The sequence below is a fragment of the Saccoglossus kowalevskii genome, chromosome 18 (assembly GCF_978046115.1).
Source record: "Saccoglossus kowalevskii chromosome 18, keSacKowa6.1, whole genome shotgun sequence".
In the NCBI taxonomy this organism is placed as follows: domain Eukaryota; kingdom Metazoa; phylum Hemichordata; class Enteropneusta; family Harrimaniidae; genus Saccoglossus; species Saccoglossus kowalevskii.
The window spans coordinates 12,496,368-12,514,625 of NC_140658.1; the positions used below are offsets into that span (position 1 = coordinate 12,496,368).

General features: G+C 37.1%; 1 long non-coding RNA gene across 1 annotated transcript; it reads right to left on the reverse strand.

Annotated features, from left to right (window-relative positions):
• Window positions 1-6: 6 nt before the first annotated feature.
• On the reverse strand, window positions 7-12,986 carry LOC146731567 (uncharacterized). The gene is made up of 3 exons (XR_014926995.1): window positions 12,914-12,986; window positions 4,345-4,430; window positions 7-261 (listed from the first exon to the last, which is right to left on the reverse strand). It is a non-coding gene; the product is annotated as an uncharacterized LOC146731567 (long non-coding RNA).
• Between the last annotated feature and the right edge of the window lie 5,272 nt (window positions 12,987-18,258).

Below are 18,258 nucleotides of genomic sequence, written 5' to 3' on the forward strand. Positions count from 1 at the left end.
CGCACATTTTAGTTGTGTTGTTGTTTTCATTAATAATTCAAAGCATACCATGTGACATTGCAAGCATAATTCTCTATGTGTATATGTTGGTAAGTTTCATATATATTTTCAGTGACTTGAGTATACAAATGTTTAGGAATTCGTCTCACTTCTCTGGAAATCTTGAAAATCTTGGGAAATGAAATGTACTACATTGTGTTCCAGGGCTTCATTGTGTGAAGTGTTCTTCATCTATAAATTGGCAGCAAGTTCAGTTTTCACCTACAAAATAACAGAATGAAACAATACAACAAAATATATTTGGAGTGCAACATCATGAAATGATGGATATCTAACTGCAGTATACCATGTATTTATGTGCTTCTACAAAGCCTAGCCTAAACCTATCAAAATATTATTAACTGGTATTGTAGATTGTTATCTGACAAGAATGATTCCAGCATAATAAGCGGGTCTAGCTCGAATGCTAGTTTTATATGTGTCTCTACAGAACCTAGGATAAAACATACATGTAAATACACTGTAAGTGGAATGTATCTAAATAAAAATATGGTGTGATAACAATGCAGCCTATCTATCTGTAATATAAGATTTATATGTGTCTCTACAGAGTTTATCAACATAGCTACATGTAAATACTATTTAGAGATAACGTATCAATGTAAAAGTATTATGTGATCACAAAGCACCATATCTAGCTAATTTTCTGTGTGTCTCAGAGTCTATGAAAATAGCTACATTTGGTACAATAAAAAATGATAATAAAAGAAAGGTGTGATATCAGAGCAGCCTACATAGCTAGAATGCTAGTTATTTACGTTTCTGTTTGGAGACTGGAATATTACCTACATATCTTCACAGAACTATGGATAATACAATGTAGATGCAATGTATTAAAGTAAACGTATGGTATGATGTGATATCAGATCAGCTTATCTGGCTAAAATGCTCGTTGCATATTTGTCTTATTAGAGCCTGGATTATTACCTACATGTAGATACAATGTATTAAAGATCGACATGGTTTATAAACAGGCGCGGGTGGAGTTTATTATTCAAGTAAAGTCGCCTCACTCACATTAATATCTGTGTATAAAAGCTCCACAAAAAATATTATATTTCTGTTTTTCAAACGTGAGTGGCGCCATGAATGTTCAGGTTAGTTATAAATAAAAAAAGAATAGTAATGAATTTTGCCGGAAAAATGGTTTTCAAAAGCGTCGAGTTTCCAATTTGCCGGCACTGTAAGCCCCACCCACATCGTTTTCAAAATGCCTACTTTGAATATGAGGTGTATTAAACGCTACCGGTGCATTGCTGATACATACAATGGAATGAATTACAGGAAAGAAATCAGAGTTTGTCAAAACCAGACAGAATATATAGTGTCTGTCTGAAAACACAGACGGTGGTTGAAGTCAACTTGTCTACGATAAACGGCATTCTTAAGCCGTAATAACAATTTTGCCTGTAGTTATGATATACTAGTATATGCACTCGATGTACATTTTTATTTATTCAACAATCTTCGCTCACTGCGCTCATCAGTAAAACTCCACACGATGGTGTGTGGTCGATCGACAATCTCGTTCCATTCACGGTTATTAGTAATTATGTTCAATGTAGAATCGCTTGGAATAAAATTCTATGCGCATGTCATGAAAAACAATCAACAATTTGTTGACGCTTTCCACATAACTTATACAGTAAAAGTATGGTGTGATGTGATATCAGAGCAGCCTATCTAGCTCGAATGCTAGTTATCTAAGTGTCTTTGTAGAACAAAGAACAATATCTAATTGTGGATGTAATTTATTAAAATAAAGATAAAGTATGGTGTGATATCAGAGCAGCCTAACTAGCCAAAATGCTAGTTATCTATGTGTCTTTGTAAAACCAAAAATATTACATGTATATACAATGTACTAAAGTAAACGTATTATATAATTTGATGGGCTTAGCTTGCTAGAATGCTCGTTATATGTTTGACTTTTTTGAGCCTGGATTATTACCTACATGTAGATGCATTGCATTAAAGTGAAAGTATGTTATTAAATCAGAGCAGCCTATCTAGCTAGTATGCCCCTTATACATGCGTCCCTTTAGGGCCTGGAATCTTACCCACATGTAGATGCACATGTATTAAAGTAAAAGTATGGTGTGATGTAATAGGTTATCTAGCTAGTATGCCCCTTATACATGGAATGGCCTGGAATGTTACATACATGTAGATACAGTGTATTACAGTAATAGTATGCTGTGATACCATAGCAGACTATATAGCTAGAATTAGACACTGGCTGGAGTCTAAGGTGGGTAATTTATCATAGTGAATTTATGCAGAGGGTTTTCAACCCATCTATTCACATAGTTCATACCCACCATAGACTCATGTCAGTCAACATTATCTGTGATTCAGCCAGCAACAGAGAGAGAAATCTAGGTCAGGGGAAGCCCCATGAGCTCATAGATTTTCTTCCACAGTAGGGACCTTGTCAGTTAGAATGACCATTTTGAGTCAGACGCAGAAAGATGGTGGGTTTCCATGCAAAAAAGGGTGTCCCAGCCCGGCACAATATTCCCTGCTTACGACTACCACTTAGATAAGACCAGTGACGGTGTCTTAACTTGACAGTGTCGTACCCATAACAAAGCAACTGCAGAAATGGTGACAGAGTTGCCCGACAATGCTAGACCTAAACTCAGATGCTTGAGTGACTTGCTTTCCGAAAAAAAAGAGGCTGAAACAGTTCTGCATGAGGGCATAGGCCGAAAATGAGACCTGGACATGTCCAAGAAGTGCTGACGGGAGAAACTTCTCTGCACAAATCTGTAGCAGAGACTACTCTTTCCCCTATGCGCAGTGATCCCTGTGTTCATCTGGGCTTGCTCAGTAACCAAAGTCTCACCCACTAGAACGGGTCCCACCGTAAAAGGACCTTCCTCAATTGTTTGGGTGTCTCTTTGGTAATAAATGCCCGCCCTCGGTATATGCTAGAGTGGGAGGGCACCTGATGCAAGAGCCAATGATTCAGTGATCGCACAAAGCCCATGTGCTCGTACTCTGTGTGTCTGTAGACCCTGTGTCGAGGATGCCAGATGGTCACAGACCTTGCACACTGACGCAGTGATTCACCTGGAAATGAAGTCGGGTAGACTGATCTGTCCTACTTACCCTGGTCATAACACATGAACATGTGCTTGCTGCCATGCCTCGATTCCCTAGTACGATTCTCGTAGTAACTCAACGCTCGAACTGGGCATAGAGGCAATTCTCTATGATGGGTGACAATGCTGGCATATAGCCAATAGTAATAAATCATGCACACTGCCGCAGTGATCCACCAGGAAATGGAAGTCGGGGAGAATGGTTTGTCCTGCTTACCCTAGTCATAACACATAAACATGTGCTTGCTGCCATGCCTCGATTCCTTAGTACGATTCTCGTAGTAACTCAACACCCAAACTGGGCATAGAAGCAATTCTCGATGGTGGGTAACAAGGCCAATGATCGCTGCATAGGACAAGCCCAACTCGTCAAACAAATGGATGAAAACGTCAGCTACATGGTCAACAGAGATGGCATGGATCAACCTCCCTTCCACTACACCAACGTATGCCCGCCATTTTAGGACGTAGGCTGCATTGGTGGAATCCCTATTTGCCTTGGCCAGGTCGTTTGTAGCTCGCTCAGATAAACCTGAATTCTTTTGCACACACAAAAATAAGAAAAACAAATTAGCCTACCAGCCACTACGTCTACTGTTACCAACGGTTCACAGCTTCTTCAGAAATCTCAGTCGAAAAACTGGAGACTGAATCACACTGTTTTTGCTAGGATGCTCACTTGATGCAGAGAAAAACAGAAGTGAAGTCATAAGGCAAGATTATGTCCCCTGCCTTGCCTCGGTGACGTGGTTCATGATGTGGAAGAAAAATATATGAAGTCATAGGGCTTTCCCTGACATAGATTTTTGTCTTCGTCCTTGGTTGAATGGCAGAATAATGCCTACAGTGGTAATTGAACGTAGTGCATGCTTGTTTTATCTGTGTCTTTACAGAAGCATGGATAATATACAATGTAGATGCAATGTACCAAAGTAAAAGTATGGTGTGATATCAGAGCAGCCTATTTAGGTAGAATACAAGTTTCATGTGCAGAACCAATATGTAGACACAATGTATTGAGATATCTTTCTATAGAACGCTAGTTTTCTATGTATCCACAAAACCTGGCATGATAGCTACATGTGGATAAAATGTTGGTAGAATGTATGAAAGTAGAATAAGACATAACAATATACATATATACATATTTAAAATTATCGAAATGAACTACACTTACCTGAAGTGGATTCTGCATGTGAAACCTTTAGTCTGTACACTACACTACACTACACTATACAATCTGATTCTATCCAATATATATATCTAAGTTAAAATAGTATAAAAGATTATGTAGTTATTAAAGTACTTAAAGTATAAATGATAAAAAATACCAGTGTTTGGTTGTGTCAAGAGTGGCGAACAATTTGCCTCATATTTAGCAAGCAATTTGCTTAATTTATTCTTCAGTACGAGTAGCACTTTTATTTTCAACACCAGAATTAGTATTATTTCAAACGTTTTTTTTCAAATCAGATGTTGGTCGTGATTTCTACGTGATTTCTGAAGTACCATAAGCATGTTGTACATTTCGACATAAATTTGCTATTTTTCATTTTTTTTAAATATTTTCTTTGGCATCGAGATGATTAGCCAGTCACGTACCAGACTAATTACACATACATGTTGAACTAATTGAACTTAGCTGCTTTCTGACTTATAGAACAATAATCAATTGAAATTATTAACAATAGATCTGAAATGGTTTGGAGCGTGGCATTGACCACCAAGCATGACAATGCTACCAGCTGTTTGTGACCTTGGGAAAACACTGATTACACACAAAAGATTAACAATAAAGCAAACAAAATCATTGAGACTACAAAGAGTTCAGAGATTTGAATGATGAATACAAGTCATTGGTATAACCCAGTCTCCAACAGCTCTTCTACATAAAATAAAATAACATAAAATCATAACTTTGAAATCATCATTACATCATTTTGGTGTGAATTATGTAAATTTGAGCCCTTCTGTCACTAAGCCTTTGTTTTAATGCTCCGCTGTTAGCGTTGAACACGTGCCGGTAATTTACATACCATACATCTAATGCAAAACAACGTAGTTAGGAAGTATCCATCTAAGTCGGAGATTGTTAATTATTTTCCTACTCAAATTAATTGTGCTTGCTAAACAATTAAACCGTACTCTTGAACTAATTAGTGAGCAAATATATAGCTGATTAAAATGTGTTTCTGGTTACCAATAAGCATCCTTTATTGTGTTAAGTCTTCCATGGGCAACGACGTGATGGTAGATCCATTGATAGTTAATTACTTTTCAAATTTATCATTTCCTTCAAGAAGTCTCGGTTTTAGTATTTTTTGTTGTCATATTTATTTTCTTTATACTTTTGAACGCAAGTTGTTAAATTGAGAAAAAAAATAATTATGGTGTAAATACCTCGTTCGATTAATTTCCACAACTGCAAGTACATAAGATAAAGAAATAAATCCTTAGAATGAATATTTGATGTTGAAAAAATGTTAACTTCTGAATTCAAACCCTTAATGAATTCCACATAGGGTATAAATACCACTATACCGCAGAGGGTATTCCTCTCTCTCCTGAATTGATTTTGCAAATATAGGGCACACCATTTCGACACTTTAATATCGAGCAAAACTAACTTTGTTTCTGTTTATTACTTGTCAAAATCAGGTAATTTTCAGTTTAATTACCATGTTTACTTAATATGCTGTTTTCTTACTTATTTTTTTAGTTCTGCATGGCAGCGTATCATGCGGTTTTTCTTTTCTAATATTCTTTATTTACATTTTATGGTTTGATGTTTTTCAGTTTATTTGATTTTAAAGCTAATTTTGTTTTATTTGTGTACCATTCCACAGGGTTGTTCTTTGACTAGTGTTCATTTTGCTGACTACTTCAATGTTCTGATTAGTTGAATGGGAAAGCTATAACGATTGCTTTGGTATTTGCATCTGTTTATCCAGTGTAATTCACACCCTTGGCGTTTGTATTTTGTTTTTTTATTTCCCATTTTGCTACGTTGTAATATGCTACCACTTCCCTGTTTTATTGTAATATTTGAGTGTTGATGATGTCTTCTTTGTCTGTCTCGCCATGACCTAGTTTTAAAATCACGGCCAGGTTGCAACAAAGTGCATGACCTTTGACTTTGAATTTGACAACTGACCCACAAGACCACGATGGATTGACTGGTTGTGTTTGCATTTGATGAGACTATACAGTGTGCATATATATAGAAATATAACACGTTTCTATTTTTGAATTACAATTGTCCAAAAAATTGCCCATTTTGTGTTTTTACTTGTGTAAACTATATGCATCCCATAACCCGTTAGTGTACATCCTGCCAATTGGGTGTTTTCCATTTGCGTTGTTCATACCTGACCCGACCCTAACCCTAATGCCAAGACACGTTCCTGTTAATAATTGTTCAATAATGATACTCTTTTGTGCACTGTCTGCGAGTAAGTTGCATTGAAGTCAACTGATTAAACAAGTTGTGTTTAAGTAATTTCCACTATTAACAAGTGGTTAAATTGTGACAATAATTGTGTGGAAAAATATTTGAGACTTATTTTGGTGTAGACAAGTTGCGCGTAATTAATTTCCACCAGTACAATTTGTTAAGTTGAGGAAATAAATGTATGGACTAATATTTGAGTCTTATTTTGGTGTAAAGAACTCACGTTTGATTAATTCCCACAATTACAAGTTGTTAAAGTGAGAGAATAAATGTGTGAACAAATTATTTTGGTGTAGACAACTCTCATTTAATACTTTTACACCATTTAATAATTTTACACCATAACAAGTTGTTAAATTGTGAAAATAAATGTGTGGACAAAAAATCGAGACTTATTTTGGTGTAGGCAACTCTCGTTTAATAATTTTACACCAGTACAACTTGTTAAATTGAGGAAATAATTTGTATGGACTAATATTTGAGTCTTATTTTGGTGTAAAAAACTCATGTTTGATTAATTCCCACAATTACAAGTTGTTAAATTGAGAGAATAAATGTCTCAACAAATATTTAATACTTATTTTGGTGTAAACAACTCACGTTTGATTAACTCCCACAATTACAAGTTGTTAAATTGAGAGAATAAATGTCTCAACAAATATTTAATATTTATTTTGGTGTAAACAACTCATGTTTGATTAATTCCCACAACAACAAGTTGTCAAATTGAGAGAATAAATGTCTCAACAAATATTTAATATTTATTTTGGTGTAAACAACTCATGTTTGATTAATTCCAACAATTACAAGTTGTTAAATTGAGAGAATAAATGTCTCAACAAATATTTAATACTTATTTTGGTGTAAACAACTCATGTTTGATTAATTCCCACAACAACAAGTTGTTAAATTGAGAGAATAAATGTCTCAACAAATATTTAATATTAATTTTGGTGTAAACAACTCATGTTTGATTAATTCCCACAATTACAAGTTGTTAAATTGAGAGAATAAATGTGTGGAAAAAAAATTGTGACTTATCTTGCTGTAGACAAGTTGCGTTTAATTAACTTTCCACCATTAACAAATGGTTAAATTGTGATAATAAATATGTGGACAAATATTTTAGACTTATTTTGGTGTAGACAAGTCACGTTTAATTAACTTTCACCATTAAAAGGTGTTAAATTGTGAAAATAAATGTGTGGACAATAAATTGAGACTTATTTTGGTGTAGACAACTCTCGTTCAATAATTTTACACCATTACAAGTTGTTAAATTGAGAGAATAAATGTATGGACTAATATTTGAGTCTTATTTTGGTGTAAACAACACACGTTTGATTAACTGCCACAATTACAAGTTGTTAAATTGAGAGAATAAATGTGTGAACAAATTATTTTGGTGTAGACAACTCTCATTTAATAATTTTAAATGACCATACGACCATTTTGCAACGAAGTACGTGACCCTTCATCGTTCTGTTCAACTTTTAAGCTATGATTTATTACCGTTATTATCATATTGTCATGTGATTTGTTTTACCTTATGTGTAACATCTTAAAGTGCCTGTGCAATGCCCACTCTCACGTTAACTATTTTAGATCCGTGTCTTACTGAAGTGGGCAGTTATTGATTTTTTTTGTCAAAATGGTTACTCATATCCAAGTAAATTTAAGATATATCTCGTGCTGTAGCCACGCCCACCTATCCTGAAACGGTCGACTGTTTCCGGATTTCCGACTCTCGCCGAAAGTGCGCCACCAAATGCCAACATATGAGAGGAAGCCATACTATTGAGTTGTACTTATATAACACTGCGTGATTCAACATACATTTAAACGATATACATTTTTCGGTCGGCATTTCTTTTTTTTGCCAATTTTTTTTTTTTTGAGATAGAGAGTTTTTAGAAGTTGTTTTCAGAACAAACGTTTGTGATGGTTAAACATTGTGTTGTGGGCGGTTGCAGTAATACGTATAGTCATAGTGTAAGTATTCACACTTTTCCAAACGATCCGAAGGTGCGACGTCAGTAGACGAAAGCCGTGAAAACAACGAAAAAAGGTTGGGGTGGACCTTCTCCTTACAGCGTCATATGTAGTGTCCACTTCACCTCAGATTCTTTTTTCGAAAAACTGTCTTCGGCCGTGAAAAAAACAACTAGGTTTTAAAGAGAAGCGCCGACAACTTAAACCTGGCGCAATACCAACAATTTTGAAGGAAATAGATTCCGAACCAGCCCATGATCACCGAGGCGGATTTCAGAAGAGAGAGAGACGTCGGGTAAGTGTTTCAAATCATTTGACTTTTTTTGTCATCCTGATTATCGCTTTATAGAGACAATTAAGTTTGCGTTATGTAAAGGTATCAATAATTTTTGATAGTAACACGAAAACGACGCGTCGGACAAACAGGAAATTACGCAGTCCTCACACACTGCTAATTGTTTTCATTTTCGCAGGCTAAAAGTTTCTGAATTGTTTGGTGATTGGTGCTGAATGTCGAATTCACACCTCTGTTACTTTCCTTCTAGCTTGATCTGCGAAATAATTTATCGGGGTACTGGACATCTCGACCCCAAAAAATCCCGACCCGTTTTTCATACCTACAGCCAAAACTCTGATGTCAGCTTGGACTTTCAGTTATGAGACATGACAAAACAAACGCTGCCAGTGATAGATTTCGCGAATAAAAAACAAAATTAACGCAATCAAAGGCGCCGACCACACGCGTTGGAAATACTAGTAGATAGTACACGATGTTTCGAATCAAAAGATGTCGATCAACGTTGAACTAGATAGAGGTTCGCGTCGCCACATTGAGACAGGGTCGCGTCGATGCGGTGGGACGAGATGTTCAATTTGGGTCGAAATGTCTTGGGTCGAGATGTCTAGAAATCATTTATGGAATAAGAATCCGGGCTTTGGCTGTCAATGCGTTATCACCAAGTAAATAAGTATGACAATCACGCTAACTCGAGTCCACTCTGAATTTGTCTGTATGTGTGTTGCTCTCAATTATTTTTGTTATCCAATTAAACGCCACCAGTCACGCACTTGTCCTCGTCGTGACCCGACGTGTTCACCCATTTCAACTGAATCTATTTCCACGCGGCGGTCATTTATTTAGTAACTGTGATTTGTCGTTTTTTTTAGTTATTTCCCTATTTTATTGATCACTATAGTTTAACGTCTAGAATGTCAAAATATGTTTTCTTTTTATTTTAATTTTGATGCTTCTACTGGAAATGTACTTCAATAGAGCATGTATGATATGATTCTTTATGGTTTTCTATCTACTATTGTTGAATCAAAATGCTCTCATTATAATTTACAGATTACGTAGAAGAGCTCTTCAATACACTAGACTTGTATGTTGGAGGAGATTGTGTATTACATACACTTGATGATGCACCCCTGCCACTCAACAGCCAGTATGCCCACCCTGACAAAGTCTCGGCAGTTCATCGCCACACTACAAGATTCACATAACAGTGTAAATACATTTCCAGATGCTGCAACAATTATGCTAATAAAAAACAGGCTACGTTACACAGTTCACAAATTTTATTTAGACTTGTGATGAACAAAGAAATATGACAATGTAAACAATGGATTGTCTGTACATGTATGTGAGGAAAATAATGTGAATAAAATATAATTTGTACATGGATTACTATTACTATAGTATATGGTTTTAATTGAGTGACACTGTGTGACAATGAAAAAAAGGAAACACATCTTCAGATTTTGGAATCTATGAAAAACCAAGATTTGGTAATTTAAGTCCTAAATAATTCTCTGACATAAATATTGATAAATCTGTTACTGCTCACTCTGGTAGTACTGTAGTCTTTTTCAAGGAACTTCAAGTATCCCCTCGTTAACCTGTGGAGGTTTAGAAAATAAATAAGGTCACAATCTTTATTTGGCATTTGTTTATACGTAATTCATTCGTTTTATGATGCATCTTTTTTTACTATAATAAACTATTATTATGTTATATATGTGTTTGAATTATGGATGAAAAAAATATTGAACACATTTACAATTAGTACATAAGTATAAGCAATTGCCACCCAATCCTCTCAAACGATTATTCAAAAAATATTTTTTTTTCCTTCATTTTCTTTTCATAATAATATGTCAATTTTATTTCACCAAACATTTTTCAAATTTACGTTTAAAATTTTGAAACTTGCGGATGTAATGCACACCCGCGCTTCGTGTGAAGGGAAGCCAGGTCAAAACATTGGGCATTTTACGTGTGTAGAGCAGCCCACAGAGTAGCTGTGGAATCATAGCCCTATGTTGCCGACCGCATTATTTACGTGACTGACTCTGGCCGGCCCATAGGGCTATGGGGCCTTGTGCGACTGAATACCGGTTAAAATCCACATGCCAAATTTGGTCGTCGCGAAAATCACATTTTAAGACCTTCGAAAGTACTCACTATGTTTATTTACTTCCAAACAATGACCAGAACCTATTTGCGCTGTGAAATGATGACGGTGGTCATAACAAATTGACTTTATTTACCGTACACCGAGTCGCAGAAAAATAACAAGACGAAAGACGCCATTTTGGACCACAGAGTTACGCGAGACCTATAGCAAATTACGCGAGACCTATAATTTTGTACCACGTGACCGAAATCAGTAGATAAATTGCGTTTACGCAACTAGTTTCTATTATTAAACAAAAATCATACAATTATAAATACTGTATGTGATTGCTTTGTTGGAACAATTAGAATAACGGGAAGAGTGAGTTTTATTCTTCCACCACTGTATCACATGACCGCCAAACGAGATTACATTTATTCTGCGCTAAGGAGTGTGGGATGTCAATGGCTGTCGTTTTCTCGTAATTTGCTTGGTTTCCGCGGTAATTGTAAAATATCCCAAATTATTGCTTATTTATAAACACAAATTGCAAACAAAAGTTTGTATGTTATTCATCCAGCTATCAATTCACAATAAAGGTATGTCACACCATCGTAATCGAAAGCAAAAGCGATTTAATTTACGTATGCCAGATTTCTGTTTTTAAACGGTGATAGATCCCGTAGCTCTATGTTCGACGTACAACAACAAAATTAAAAAAAAGACGTCCAAATGAAATTGTTAAGGCAAAATTCGATTGTAGGTCGCATCAAAGAGCTACGGAACCGCAGCTACCCACAGAGACGTCGGCCGATCCTAACAAGCATATCAGAAATTGTTGATGGTGGAAAAAAATAAGAGTTTCATTTGTGCAAAAAAAAAATCGAACGTGATAAAGTAAAACGCCGATGACATTCGGGCCACACGAGACACTCACGCCTTCGACCATGAACGAAAATCCAATATGGATGCCAATGCACGTTTGAACGAAGCAGGCAATATTTCTGAGGAAATTCGCGATCTAAGTTTATCGAGCATAATAAAGAGTTCACACATACTTCTTTGAAGTTATCGATAAGATATTTTATAAAGAGTAGTAAGCTCAACTAGAACAAAAAAAACTAGAACTTCTTACCGACTCGAAAGTTGTCCAGTGCCGAGGTTCAGCGATAGTTTACAAACGTGCGCTGAGGACGGTGACATCACTGCGACCAGCCACACCAGAACGGACATATCTCGCAGCTAACTCAACCCCATGCAACAAATTTGATATCCAAGTGTTCATTATGGTCCGTTCTTCCTCGACGAAAAAGTACATAAGTGACAATTTAGTCAAAGACGAGAAAACTGCACAAGAAATTTGCCTTATTTACATGTATCGGCAATGCGAGCTGCCCAGCAACTTCCCTTTCTGACGTCACAAGGGGAATTTCTGTATGGAAATGAATAGCTAATGAGGAGCCTCGTTTTAAAATACAAAAAATAAAGTTGCTGTAGACTGAGTTTAAAACACATTTTTTCACTTAAAAAAAATAATTTATGCTTAGAAACATACAAATTAATAATATTTATGTATCAATTGATAATTTTAGACGTGAAAATAGCAGCCATTTCACAGGCACTTTAAGTATTGTAATTGTATTGTTATTGTAATTTGTATATACAAATTCGTATATACCGAGGAAACGCCCCCGATTCTGTGAGACTATTACCATCAGTTATTCCTCACCAGTGCAAAGCTAGAAACGGAATGGTCGCATGTGTTGAGATTACACGCCGCTGAGACAACAAACGCGTTCTGTTCATACATACAGTGTTCACAGGTATTAATTATAATTTCACGAGGTCCATAACTCAAACATGAATATCTAACGAGTATACTCTAATCGTAGATATAGATCACTTACTTCGCTCGGAATATTCCTCAGTCCTGACATAAGCTCGCCCTGTAAAATCTGTTTCATGCACTCAATCGCGCAATGGCGGAAACCCCGTTAACCTCAAATTAATGCCCTCTACGGTGACAACATTTATTAACAGTGGTATTGCCTCTAGATGGCGCTCTTGTTAAATGATTTTGTATCACAGGTCATCACAGGTTGATTCTGCATAGTAGTCACACTTTAGACAGGTATTGTTATTGTATTGTATTGTGATTTTTGATTTACGGGTATGTACAACGAAATTACATTAACGGATGTAACTGATAACTTTTCCAATGAAATCCTTAGCACCCCGTTGGCAGGCCAGTCACACTGGTTCTCACCACAAAAGGTTACGACCCCCCCCCCCTGCCAAATGCTAAGAACAACTGAAACTATACATATTTACATGACAAATTTTCCACCTATGCGGATCTGTTTGTGCAGGAGTTTCACGACCGTGTGCCTTTACTGACGTCAACCAAACTTGTTATATGGGAAGTTGGCACCCAAGGCTCAAAGGTGCTACACCTTCCCCAAGGGTGACCTGGAGGTAGTTGTGGCAAAGGGTAACCTCATTCTCCCACGTACATAGACTCCACAATCGGATGTAGTTTAAAATGTATTTGTATTGTATTGTACTGAAAGAAAACCTTACCTTCAGTACCTCTTGTATATCTGAAAATCATGGTGATTCACACAGGGACCTGACGATCTACTGTACAAGGCCTTACCCTTGCTCAAAATAATGGAAATCATATAATAAATACAGTTTGGTAAATGAAGCAATCATACATCATTAAATTGAAGTACCAACGACCCGAAACCCCGAAAATCACTAATACTTTTTTCCGATCAATCAGCCTGCACTATATATATGACAAGGGAGGAAACAAAATATGCACACTTTTTTTATAAGATAGATACTAGGCTATTCAAACAGTTATCCGATTCACGCGTTTATGACAAGTTCTGTTTTTTGTGATACCAGATACCATAGCGGGAAATATGTGTGCGCAGACTGTATATACTTTCACTAATTCTTATCGACATTTTATGAATAAAATATATTCATATATGACCCACTAAAAGTATTTACGCACCGCACTACACAAAGTGGCTAACTACGTATCGTATAATAAAATAGCGAGTTAGAATAACAAAATTATAAACTATGGCGGCATTTTGAAACGATATATTATGACTTTGAAATTATTATTTTTTGGAATAAAATTTTCGCAAGTTTCTCCCCATGAATATTGTAATGGAAACCTGTGCTTTATTACATTATTAAACTACGATATTTGTTAACCTAGGTAGACCTTTCGGGTCGCCAGGTAGTGGTGGAATATTCCACTCCATATATGTATTAGATGTACGCCTATTACAGATATTAGCCTATCGGGTTGAGTATATAATATCACATGACTATTTTTGATTGACATGTACACACTCTGTAATTCTGTTCGAGCAGCATGGCGTTGATGTGATGGTTCATGGAGAATATAACTACTCTGTTTTCATCCACAATACGTGTGTGAATTGTTTTATTCAGATAACATCGTGAAGTGGTTGGACCGAGGCGGTACCAGGATCCCCCTGAGAAGAAAGTGCGTGCTGTGTGTCCGCCAAAACACCGTGCGACACGGTATCGCGGTAGAAAGTGTCGTCGTTTATCGCCCCTAAATTACTCGGCCGGGTAACGTTCTTTTTGTAGTGGAGCCCCGAATAAATTCCATTACATTTGGTGGGCAGCGGTGGCATGACTGTTGAGTTGTCAAGTTTTCCGATTCTCAGCCCAAAGCAGATTTTGTGCTTGGGTATTTAATTTGGCCGCTTGTAAGTACCACGTTACCATTTCAGTACATGTTGGTCGGCCATATTTGTGTTGACTCATCAGATTGCCAGTGGATACGAACGTTGTAATTTGGCGATTGAACGTCGGTGATTTTTGCACACTCGATGTGGTTTCCGACAGAGAGAAAAACGAATTGTCTTCTTTTTTTCAATGTTCTGGGTATTTGAACTACAGGGTCTGCTATCACGTTGTTTATTAGCTAGGGAAATTCTATCGAGTCGGTACGGTCACGCGTCACACCTCCTTCTTGTCTAAAAATACAATACTACTTTTTCTTCATTCCTTCTTTCATAACCGTGAGGTGATTGGTCCGATCGATGTAGTATGGAGGGTTCTGATAGCGAGATTGTATTTAATGTTGACTCTGGGTTTTCTGCATCGTCACAGAAACAAGTGAACAGTACCCCTTTGGCGGGAAGCGATAAAGTACAAGAAAGTGATAAAATGAAAAGAACGCCTTGAAAAGGAAAATAATGAATTAAGGAAGGCGTGGCAATCTTTCTATTTGTCTGAGTCCGTATTGAAGGTAGCAGACAGAGAAAATCAACCTGTAGAGACAAGGCAGGAAAAGCATAGTGACGTGTTATTTTCACCACAAACCCCGATCATGCATAATGCTGTTTTTAAACGTGAATTTGACAAGTCTGTGAACTTTTCCCCAGAATCGACTTGTAATAAAGTGAAGGAAAATACTAGTGATGTTTCTGTGCATGCGACTAACGTTGGTGTCCCGATGTACCCTGAACAGAAACCGCCTGTTGCTATGGGAACTAAATCCAGTCATCCTATGGTTAACAGTCCCAGTCAAACGGAGCATGTTACGAGTACCTGGGTTGACAATAAATTTAGGCACACTTCATATCGTTATAAGCTGACCCCTGAACGATATCCAGGAAATGTATCGTGGGATATATATCGAATCCATTTCAAGATTTACTGTGATATGCACAAACTTGAAGAAATGGAACGCAAAGAGTATTTGTTGGCATTGTTGACTGGCCCTGCACTGCAATTGTTGAACTCTCTGGATATTGAAAGTCTGACATATTCCCAACTTTGCCAAAAACTTGCTGATCGGTTTGGTTCCATAGGTAGAAGGGATATCTGTAGGTTGCGACTAAAACAGTGTGTGAGAAAAGATGGTGATTCTTTACAAGGTTTGGCACAAGAAATCAGAGAACTATTTTCTGTTGGTTATCCCGATACCAAGGGTGACATGTTTGAGCAGTTATGTATCGATGCCTACTTCAATGCAATAGATATTCCAGAAGTTCGTAGAAAAGTTAATGAAACTGCACGTAAACCAGGGTGTATGTTTGATGAAGTAGTGCGTGAGAGCATATTGGAGAATTATTTGACACTAACTGGTCCCAGAAAACGACCTGTTGTACGAGTTGTTGGTGATAGAGAGGACTCCGCTGACAAAATAAATGAGTTGACTGGTGTTGTGAAACAGTTGCTGCAGAGTGTTGATAAAATACAGGGTGAAATTACTACTCTGAAAAATTCAACTTCGACTCGAGATCAAGGTCAGGGGAAAGGTCAAAGATATTCCAAGGGTAAAGTCAAAAACTTGGAGTGTTGGAATTGTCACCAACCTGGACACAAACGCTATGAATGTCCTGCATTAGAAGTAAAAGAGCGAAGTTTAAACACCAGCGGACTGGGTGTACGGGTCAACCCCCAGTCCAAATAGGTAATAAGAGTAATGTCTGGTTGGCCCAAGGTGTTAACAATGAAGCTACAAAGAATGATTTAAAACATGGTGGAACTACTTGGTTTGGTAAAACTAAACTATTCACTGAAGTAACAATTCAGGGTGTCAAAGGTCATATACAACTTCACACAGGTGCCACAGATACCTTTCTTGCAGAACATTGGTTCCTCAAAATTCCAGAAAAAGATAGACCTCAGCTGAAGGCCATTCACGAGTCAGTTATTCTTTTTGGGGACAGTAAACAGGAAATTCTTGGAATGTGCCATTTAGACATTGCTTTAAATGGAAAGCATGTATTGGTACCAGTGTATATAGTAGAGTTGGAACCTTGGGACATTGATGTCTTGGGTCTTTCTTCTATTGGGCCATTGAATTGTAAAATTGATGCTTTTAATGGAGTGTTGGAGATGGATGGACAAATTATTACATGTTCTGATAAACTTGATAATAATGTTGAATTTAAACCTTATGTCTCGAGGATGAGTGTCACCAAAGACACATATATCCCTGCATTGAGCGAATCTTTGGTGATTGGTAGAAAGGTTAAACCACCAAGGATTGGTGAGGTTGGGTACTACTTGAAACCATGTTATAAAACTAATGGTGGGAAAGCTACAGATAGAGTCACTGCTTGTATGAAATGTGACACAGAGTGCACTGCACTGTTGGGTCCTACGGTTTCAACTAAATCTTTCGAAAATGGGATTGGTGTGTGTAACGCTATTGTGAATCCCTGGAGTACCAGAATACCTGTCCGTGTGCTCAATGTGAATGAGATTGATCAGTTCTTAAAGGCAGGTACAGTTATAGCACTTTTGCGAGTTGGGACAGGAGAAGTTGAACAGTTTGATCTGCCTGAGGGCAATGTTAATAATAGTGGTGATTGTGAAGAGATAAACACTACTAGTTGTGAACCCTCTGTTATTAATATTTCGGAATCTTATGAGTCAATAGTTCCTAGTCATCTTCTTGAGTTGTTTAATAAGGGTAGCACAGAACTGAACCTTCAGCAGAAACATGAGTTTGCTGAATTGTTGAGAAAATCCGGTGACCTATTCAGTTGTGATGATAGAGACCTTGGTAGGACAGATTTAATAAAACATAAAATCATAGTACAGGGAAATCCTGTGAGACAGGTGCCTTATCGTACACCTAGATGGAAGCAAGAGGAGATATACAGGCAAACAAGCGATTTGTTGAAAAGAGGTTTAATAGAGGACTCTGTCAGTCCATGGTCTTCTCCTGTGGTGTTGGTAAAAAAAGAGATGGATCTCAACGACTGTGCGTTGACTACAGAAGATTGAATGCTGTAACAGTCAGAGACAGTTTTCCCCTCCCACGAATTGATGACATTCTAGAGTCTCTTCATGGTTCACAGTGGTTTTCCACGCTGGATTTGCAATCAGGTTATTGGCAAGTGGAGGTGGAACCGAAGTCCAAGCCTTACACTGCATTTTGTACTAAAACAGGATTGTATCAGTGGAATGTTTGTCCTTTTGGTCTTGCTAATGCTCCAAGCACATTTGAACGAATAATGGAACGTTGCTTCAGTGGTCTGTCATGGAAGATACTACTCTTATATCTAGATGACATAATAGTCTTTGCTAGGACCTTTGGTGATGCATTGCTTCGACTGGAGACGGTTTTTACTCGATTAAGGCAAACAGGGTTGAAGCTCAAGCCTAACAAATGCATTCTGTTTGGTAAGGTTGTAGAATTTTTTGGTCACAGGATTTCAGCAAAGGGGGTTGAAAC